The sequence below is a fragment of the Lycium ferocissimum genome, chromosome 12, assembly GCF_029784015.1.
Source record: "Lycium ferocissimum isolate CSIRO_LF1 chromosome 12, AGI_CSIRO_Lferr_CH_V1, whole genome shotgun sequence".
Lineage (NCBI taxonomy): Eukaryota > Viridiplantae > Streptophyta > Magnoliopsida > Solanales > Solanaceae > Lycium > Lycium ferocissimum.
The window spans coordinates 45,334,955-45,344,250 of NC_081353.1; the positions used below are offsets into that span (position 1 = coordinate 45,334,955).

At 29.7% G+C, this 9,296-nt stretch overlaps 1 pseudogene; it reads left to right on the top strand.

The window, feature by feature from the left end:
• The first annotated feature begins 3,247 nt into the window (after positions 1 to 3,247).
• LOC132039949 (7-deoxyloganetin glucosyltransferase-like) lies at positions 3,248 to 5,212 on the top strand (annotated as a pseudogene).
• Positions 5,213 to 9,296: the final 4,084 nt, after the last annotated feature.

Here is a 9,296-nt window from a genome sequence, read left to right on the forward strand (position 1 = left end):
TTGTTACCGGAGTCTGTGCAAGGCTGGGATGATTTATGTCCAGACCTGCAAGTTTTGTCTTGAGCTTTGTAAATATTACTTGGTAAATAAAACTTTTACATACCAAAAAAAAAAAAAAAAAAAAAGTGAAAGAGAGAGTATGTTTTTACTAATGCTTCACCTATAGAGAGTTTGAGATCGAGGTTCTACCCACAGCAGCTGCTAATTATCTACATTCCCCTGTTGGAGAGTCACATTTTGACATGGGCTGTCCACTCAATCAACAGTTATATGCATTCTGATCAGAAGCGGATTCAGGATTTAAACTTTATACTGAATTATAGGATAGTGACCTCAACTGATAGTAACTGGATTCTAATTTTCATTTTTGTACATATTTGGTGGATTTAATAACACATATGCATGGTTTGAGCCAAAAGCTATTGATTCTGAGAAACCCATAACTTAAAGCATACATCCGCCCATGATTTTGATGCAGGTGCTTACAGGTGCCGGTACAAGAAAAGTAGTCTTCATTATCTACTTCTTTCATCATGTGGAGATTATGCAAAGTTAATGAAATTGTTTTGAATCAAAGTTGAGTGACTTTGATAACCCAATTACTATAAGTTATGTGACCATTTAGGCACTCAAATCGATATTTTTGTTTTAAAAAATAGATTGGATACTTTGGTGAAACTTAAATAAAGTTGAGTTATGTTTCTCGATACAAAATTAATTTATTGGCTCTAATGCAACAAATAAAAGTTGAGTAACTATCCAATATCGTGTTAATCCTTTAAAGTGGACAATGATGTCTTGCGAATCCGTGGTTCTAATTAGGGTTGGAAGTTTTTTCAGTTGAACGCCTTCCATACCTTAAATCCATTTGATCACCGTGTCTAAGTGCCTATTTGTTAGGAGACTTAAATTTGCACAGCAGGAAATCAATCAATTAATTAAGACTAAATTGGATTATAAGTTATATGATACATTAAAAAAATGTAGGTATTTGCCTAGTCATTCTATTTCTACCATTATTATGATAATATATATTCCAACCAGCTTGAATACCAGAAAAATAAATGGATTGGATATTAGAACTAAGGAAACGATGTTGGAGAAGACTTACGAAGGATATTGTCCGTATTCACTCTCTATAGTTTGGTTTGTGTGACTATAATTAGTCGGTGCAGAATAATTAAAAACCTCATAAATCATTTTTAATTAGATAATTCAGTCATTTTTAGTTGGATGATAGCAGTGGATGTCTAAATTAATTGTTTATAGACTATAGTTTGGTACTTCTAAGTTGTCAACATTGCTTAGACATTGCTTCTATTACATGGAGAAAGCTACATTGCTTCAGACGGCTATTGAAAGTTAAATGTTATTCGAATGCTATGCAAAGTGATCTTATTCGAACGCTATGATCTTTATTCGAATGCTATATTATTGTTCTATCGTTGCCAATACTTTTGGTCCCCTTTAAAATGATAGAACAACATTCAATAACTTATTAAAAAATAAAAAAATTAAGGTGTTCGACCAAAATAGAAAAGTTTTTTTGAGTAGTAGCAGACAATTTTTCTGCTATTGGGGGAGAACCTACAAATTTCTGAAGCGAAATATTGATATTTATCAAGACAAAACTATCCTAATAACCAAAAATTTATATTTATCAAATTACCTCTCATTTATTTAACTGATATTTCCCTCAAATATAAATAGAACTCTTTTCTCCTTCTCTCCTTTTACGTTTAACTATATTTTTATTAATTTAAAACCTTAAATATTTTATATTATGTTTTATATTTAACTCAATAAAAACTTAGATAAAAATATTTTGAATCATTTTCTAGTTAAATAATATAATTGTAAAGTGAACTTTAAAGTGTTTATTTCGTAATTTGACACTCAAAGGCAATTTTCGGAAAGATTGGCCAAACATAATCTCTTTTTCAAATACTTAAAAAACACTTATAAAATGAACTGGTCAAACACAAATTGCTTCTCCAAAAGTATAATTTTGAAAAGTTATTTTGAAAAAAAAAAAACACTTTTTCAATGCTAATATTAAATAATCAAGATAAGTTTTTTTTTTTTTTTTTTTTTTGGTGTCTGGTACTTACGTTGGGACTCCAATTAATCCAAAATTGAGCCGTGTGTGACCCATTTAAGGGGGAAGTGCCCCCTAACAAAATTCGTTTCATACACAGGACTGAAACCTGAGACCTCTGATTATGAAAGTAAATATATTTATTTTTATGAGTAATATTCTATCATATCTTAAAAACTTACTAAATGATAAATTTTTTGCAGCAATTGACTGAAAAGATCCTTCACAGGAGAAACCTAAATGCATAAAAAGTGAACTGTTCAATACCAAATACCTTCTGTGATTGTGTAGAACTGTAGATATATCATGTGTGCACACGACTAACTTCTTGAAGTATGAATTTTTAAATAGATTGATTGGTTATGGGATGGCTATACGAATGTATAATGATAGATAAGCTGTGCACATCTCCAGTTTATTGAAGTTTGAAAATTTTAATAGATTTAGTGGTCATCAATTTATTCATTATTCATGCGACAACAATTACTCACTCACACTGTGAACCGCCATGTTACCGTGATCAAGATACACATATCATAATTTAACTTATACACGGATCATGTAAATTATACTTATATTATCGGTGTATTTTATTTCTCGTATCAGGTAACTTTTATTTTCCGATAGGTTTCACTTTTTATGAACTGTTACCTATAATAACTTTTGAAGTGACTTGCAACAATTAATAACTACACTTCTTTAACCCCAAACAAGTTAGAATCAACTATATGAATTCTTACTAATTTTCAAGTGACTTGATAATATAAAAATTATTTTAAGTAAAAGTTAAACTCTTTATATAACACTCGTTACTATTTTTAATATTATCATCATCTTTATAACTTCTACTACAAGATTTCATGTCGAACCAATGATGCATTGCATGAAAATTTTATTGGAGGAATCCGACACATAATGGATACTCCACTAATACTATAGTACTATCATATTTGACTTCGAAACAGGCCTTAATTCCAACCTGTTCAAATCAAATTGCAGAACTTTCACATTTAATTTGGAAACAGTCTGGCCTGGTCTTTTTTGGCACTTTCTTGACTTCTTTTTTTCCATCTAGAAATATCTCTACCGTCTTCCGTCCTTCTTACCAAAATCATACAAAATACATCATTTTTAAAAAGAGAAATAGAAAGAATGGGTTCCATTAGTGCTTAATTATTAAAGCCACACGCAGTATGCATACCATTCCCTGCCCAAGGCCATATTAACCCCATGTTAAAGCTAGCCAAAATCCTTCATCACAAAGGCTTTCATATAACTTTTGTCAACACTGAATTTAACCATAGGCGTCTCCTTAAGTCTCGTGGCCCCGATTCTCTCAACGGGCTTTCATCATTCCGTTTCGAGACCATTCCTGATGGACTCCCCCCAAGTGATGCTGATGCCACGCAAGACGTAGCTTCTCTACGTGAGTCCACAACTAGAACTTGTTTGGGTCCCTTTAAGGATCTTCTTGTAAAGATCAATGATACTTACACGTCGAACGAGCCACCGGTGTCGTGCATCGACTCGGATGGTTGCATGAGCTTCACCTTAGATGCTGCACAAGAATTGGGAGTACCTGAAGTTCTGTTATGGACAACTAGTGCTTGTGGTTTCTTAGGTTACATGCATTACTCGACGCTTATTGAAAAAGGATATGCTCCGTTTAAAGGTATAGCTAGACACTTTCTCCCTGAAGTTTTGCTTTTCTATCGGTTATGCCATCGGAGACCTGATAGGTTTCAGATAGCTCTATCTAACTCTGTCTAGAGGCGGATTCAGAATCTAACTTGATGGGTTCAGCCTTCAAGAATTTTTACACTGAACATATTTTACTTTTGCAATGATTACAAGTTTATATAATTATAAGGTCTGTGTACACTCTACCTTCCCCAGACCCTACAATTTCACTGGGTACGTTGTTGTGGTTGTTGTTTTAATAATTATAAGTTTATGATTTAATATTTGTTCAATTCTAGTGACTTTTACATATATCTATATTTCGTATCAAAAATACTGGATTTAGTTGAATCCATAGAATATAAACTACATCCAGAATTTAGGCAAATGAAAGGAATTAGCTACTACATTATTGGAATTCTTGATGTATTTAGCTGATTCTCATTTATATATGCATTTCTTTTAAGACTTTTTTCTCTTTTTTGGGAAATTGTAGATGCCAGTTGCTTGACAAATGGGTACCTAGAGACAACTTTGGATTGCATACCGGGCTTGAAAGATGTACGTTTAAGGGATCTTCCAACATTCTTTAGAACTATAAATCCAGATGAAATTATGCTTAAATTTGTCCTCCAAGAAACAGAGAGAGCAAGAAAAGCTTCCACTATTGTCCTCAACACTTTCGAGGCACTAGAGAGTGAAGTTCTTGAATCGCTCCGAAATCTACTTCCAACGGTGCACCCAATAGGGCCATTGAATTTGCTAGTCAAACATGTTGATGATGAGAATTTAAAAGGACTTGGATCAAGCCTTTGGAAAGAGGAGCCAGAGTGTATACTATGGCTTGACATTAAAGAACCAAACTCTGTTGTTTATGTCAATTTTGGTAGCATCACTGTTATGACTCCTAATCAACTTATTGAGTTTGCTTGGGGACTTACAAATAGCCAGCAAGAGTTCTTATGGATCATAAGACCCGATACTGTATTGGGTGATGAAGCGATTCTTCCACCCGAATTCGTGGAAGGAACTAAAGACAGGGGAATGCTTGCAAGTTGGTGCCCGCAAGAAGAAGTCCTTAACCATCCCACAATAGGAGGATTCTTGACTCATAATGGATGGAATTCGACACTCGAAAGTGTTAGCAGTTGGGTCCCTATGATTTGCTGGTCGTTTTTCGCCGAACAACAAACCAATTGTTGGTTTACTGTCACTAAATGGGATATTGGAATGGAGATTGACAATAATGTGAAAAGGGATGAAGTGGAAAGCATTGTGAGGGAATTGATGGTTGGTGAAAAAGGAAAAGAGATGAAGAAAAAGGCAATTGAATGGAAGAATTTGGCTGAAAATTCTGCTAAAAAATCAACAGGGTCATCTTATGTGAACATTGAGAAGGTGGTTAATGATATTCTTCTTTCATCCAAACATTAAGCTAATGAAGATAATTAACTAAGGTGTTTGAAATTTTATCTTCTCAATTTTTCCTTCTTGTGTTCTTGCAAGAGATTTTTATACTCTTTCAGCGTCATTTAATGCATCTTAATTTGACTGGATATGAATTTTAAGAAAAATAAGAGACTTTTGAATTTTGTATTCTTAGATTACATATATGTATATTGCATGAACATGTTTTTTTGAATCACTACAACATAAGGCATATATAGCTACGAAAGTTTTGCCATGAATTTAAAAATCGTGGCTAATACCTATTAATAGCCATAAAAATTTAAATTCCATGGCTATCTACAAATTTGTAAAATTTCTTAGCCACGAAAATCAAATTGACAAAGCTAATTCCTCTTTTTTGCTATAATTGCTAACAATCGTGGCAATAATTACCTAAATTGCTACAACATTATTGCTACAATAAAGTTTTGTAGCTGAATCATAAGTTTTTGCCACACAATAGAAGTTAGTGTAACAATAGTAACCTTTTAGCCACAATAAATTATTTGAAACTATATGTCGTAGCTAAATAAATATTTTTGCTTCAAGTTATAAACAAGTGTGACAATAGTTAAATTTTATAGCTACAAAGTTTTTGCTATAATAAAATTTCATAGCTAATCATTGTTTTTTGCCACAAGTTGAAATTTATTGTAGCAATAGTAACCTTTTAGCCACAAAAAGTTATTTTGAACAAACTTTTGTAGCTAAATAAATATTTTTGCTTCGAGTACTAACATCCGTGGCAATAGTCTACTAATAGCTACAATAGTTTGTCATCAAGAAATTATATAACCACAGGGTCATTGTTGTGCTAAAATTTTCGTAGCTAATCCTTATTTTTTACTACGAGTTAAAATTTAATGTAACAATAATAATCTTTTAGCCGCATTAAAATATCTAAAACAAAATCTTGTGGCTAAAAATATTTTTCTTCAAATTATATTTGAGAATAAAAGTGAAAAATAGTCTACTTAATAATTACAATTAATTGTCATGGTAAAATGAATAACTACAAATTTTGAGTGTCGACGATAATAAAATATCATAGTTAACCATATATTTTAAAATAAGGGAGTATATAACAAAATCAACAATATCATAGAGGACGAAAAAAGCTACAAAGAAATTCATATTTTAGAATAATATTTTAAAATAATACGGTTGATATCCAAGTAATAGTAAAACAAATTATATTATAAGTCTTATAAAATAAATAGTAGTTGTTAGTCCAATTATAATTTTGAAAATCAATAAATTATATCTAATTGTAACAATAATGGTTTACCAATTACACTATAATGGTCATGCACTATCTTATTAATTATCATAAATTAAATTATACGGTGAATCTAGCAAATGAAAATTTAATATGATTTATGTGATGAATAATATTGTATTTCTTGTGACTATTAGTTGATAGTTTATAACACTTTTTTAATATTATTAAGATTTATTTACAAAAAATTAAATAATTTAATATGGTTAATATATGAGTGTATAAAAAAACTAACTAGTATATCATAATTCATATTAAATAAAGTAATGATTGTAAGTTTCAAATACAATTTACATAAACTTGTAGTTATATTTAATTAAATTTGAATCTCTAACTATAAAACAGACTAAACTATTTGCATGTATTTATCTACATTGATCGGTAATATATTCATTTTAAATTAGTATAAAAGTTATTCATGCTATGATCTAATGCTATTTCAATAATTATCATAAATATAACTAAACACTATAAATTAAGAATTTAATAGAATTAAAATAGGGGAGTATATAACAAAATCAACTATTTCATAGAGGATGAAAAAAGCTATAAAGGAATTCAAATTTTAGAATAATATTTATGTCATATATATAGTTGAGTTTCCCATTTACTTAGAGTAAGGTCTATAATATCTATCATTATTTTCACTAGGTAATTTTCTTTGTCATATATGATAGTTTCATCATAGAATTTGTATATAAAGAAGTAAAAGAAAGCTAAAAAAATATACATATAAATTTTTATAATGTTAAGAAAATTATACAGTCAAATCTTTATATAATTGTCATTCGTTATAACAATATTTCACTATAATGGCCTGATTTTCTCTGGAATCGATTTTTCATGTTATATTTTACTTCTCTATAACAACATTCTACCTATAACAGCAGAGTGACATTCATTATAGCGGGAGCACTCTTTTGTAACATCATCTCTCCATAATTGTCATACTCAAATATTGCGTAATAATATTTTGTAAGAAATATATTATGTGTAAAAATAACATATTAAAATATTCATGATAATCATCATTGATGTCATGCACATAGTAAATTTCAAGCATGAATATCTAAAAGGAAAAAAAATTATATTTCTAACAAAATTTTAAAATCACTTCAAGTAGATTATCACTAAGAGACTGAAATTTAAGAAACAACCTACAATTATAGAATTCTTACATCAAACTTGAAATGTTTAAATTTTCAACTAATTTTAAATGCACATGTTTCTTAGATTTTTTTTTTTTATTGGTATAGTACAAATAGTTATGGATTTATTAGTAATTTGTTAGTCTTTTCAATTTTCAATAAATGAAATATGAAAATCGGTTGAGATTTTAAATTTAACTAGTATTTTGTTTACATTTATAACATAAAAAATATAGAAAAATAATTTTTTGTGTGCTTTTGGTTATAACGACTAAATGAGATCTAAATATCGTATACTTATATATACATACATAACAACACTTCACTATAGCAGCCATGAAATTTCGGACAAACACTGCCATTATAGAGAGGTTTGAATGTATCTAATTAATAACAACTATAGTTTTTTACCAATTACATTGTAATGGTCATGTACTATCTTATTAATTTTCATACATTAAATTATACACTGAATCTAACAAATGAAAATTTGATATTTTATAACACTTTTTTGATATTATTAGGATTTATTTCAAAACAAAGAAAAAAATTAATATGATTAATTTATGAGTTTATAAGAAAACTAACTAGTATATCATAATTCATATTAAATAATTCTTTTTAAGTTTCAAATACAATTTAGATGCACTTGTAATTATATTTAATTAAATTTGAATATCGGACTATAAACAATTTTAAAGGAATACATATATTAGAATAATATTTATTCCATATGAATAGTTGACTCTTTCCTTTTACCTAAAGTAAAGTATATATTCATAATTAGGAGTACTTTGCATTAGGTAATTTTCTTTATTACCTACTTCCGTTACTTTGCAATAAGAAAGGTAAAGGAAACACAAATTAAAGCCCAATTTCTCAAACCTAAATCCCCCAGCCGCATACCCTTCCCCACTTTCTCATACCCTTCTTCAAAAATTGGTTTCTCTTTTCACTTGATAAAAAGTAAATCATTGAAGCCCTAGATCGCCCAACGGCCGCTAGTTCGTGAGAATTTATGAGTTTAAGTCCCGAAAAGTGAACAATGAAAAAGATAAAAAGAAAGCAAGAGAGAATCCATCACTTTTATATTCAAAGTATGCTCATATCTTTATATTTTAAGATTTTTGAATCTTGGCTCACACCTATTTGACTCTAAGTTTTTGAGTTCACTTATTCCAATAATTTTATTAATATCGTGCCTTATTTTTTATTAGTAGTGAGTGAGACTTTGAAGATTTTAAAGTTATAATAATGCTTAGAGCCATAGTTCGTCGATTGCAACAACAAAGCGACTATACAATATTGGGGAGAAGATCTTTTAAGAAGTTAAAAAGTCTCGTGTGTTTGTATACATTTTTTTTTTTTGCTTTGCATTTTTTCTTTTTTTTTTCACTGTGTTAAATTTTTTTGGTAATAGAATTATCTAAGTCTTTCTTTTTCGCTTGAATTTCTATGTACACACACATATACTTAATTGTTTCGCCTTCGAGTGCTAAAATAATTTATCATTATTAACTGACAGATTTGTGGAATGAGAGCATATAAGTGACAAATTAAGACAAGATGTTGATCAGGCTAAGGTGCAGTTGAAGACCGTGGAAGGAGAGAAAGAGGAAGACTATGCAGCTTTGGACTCAAA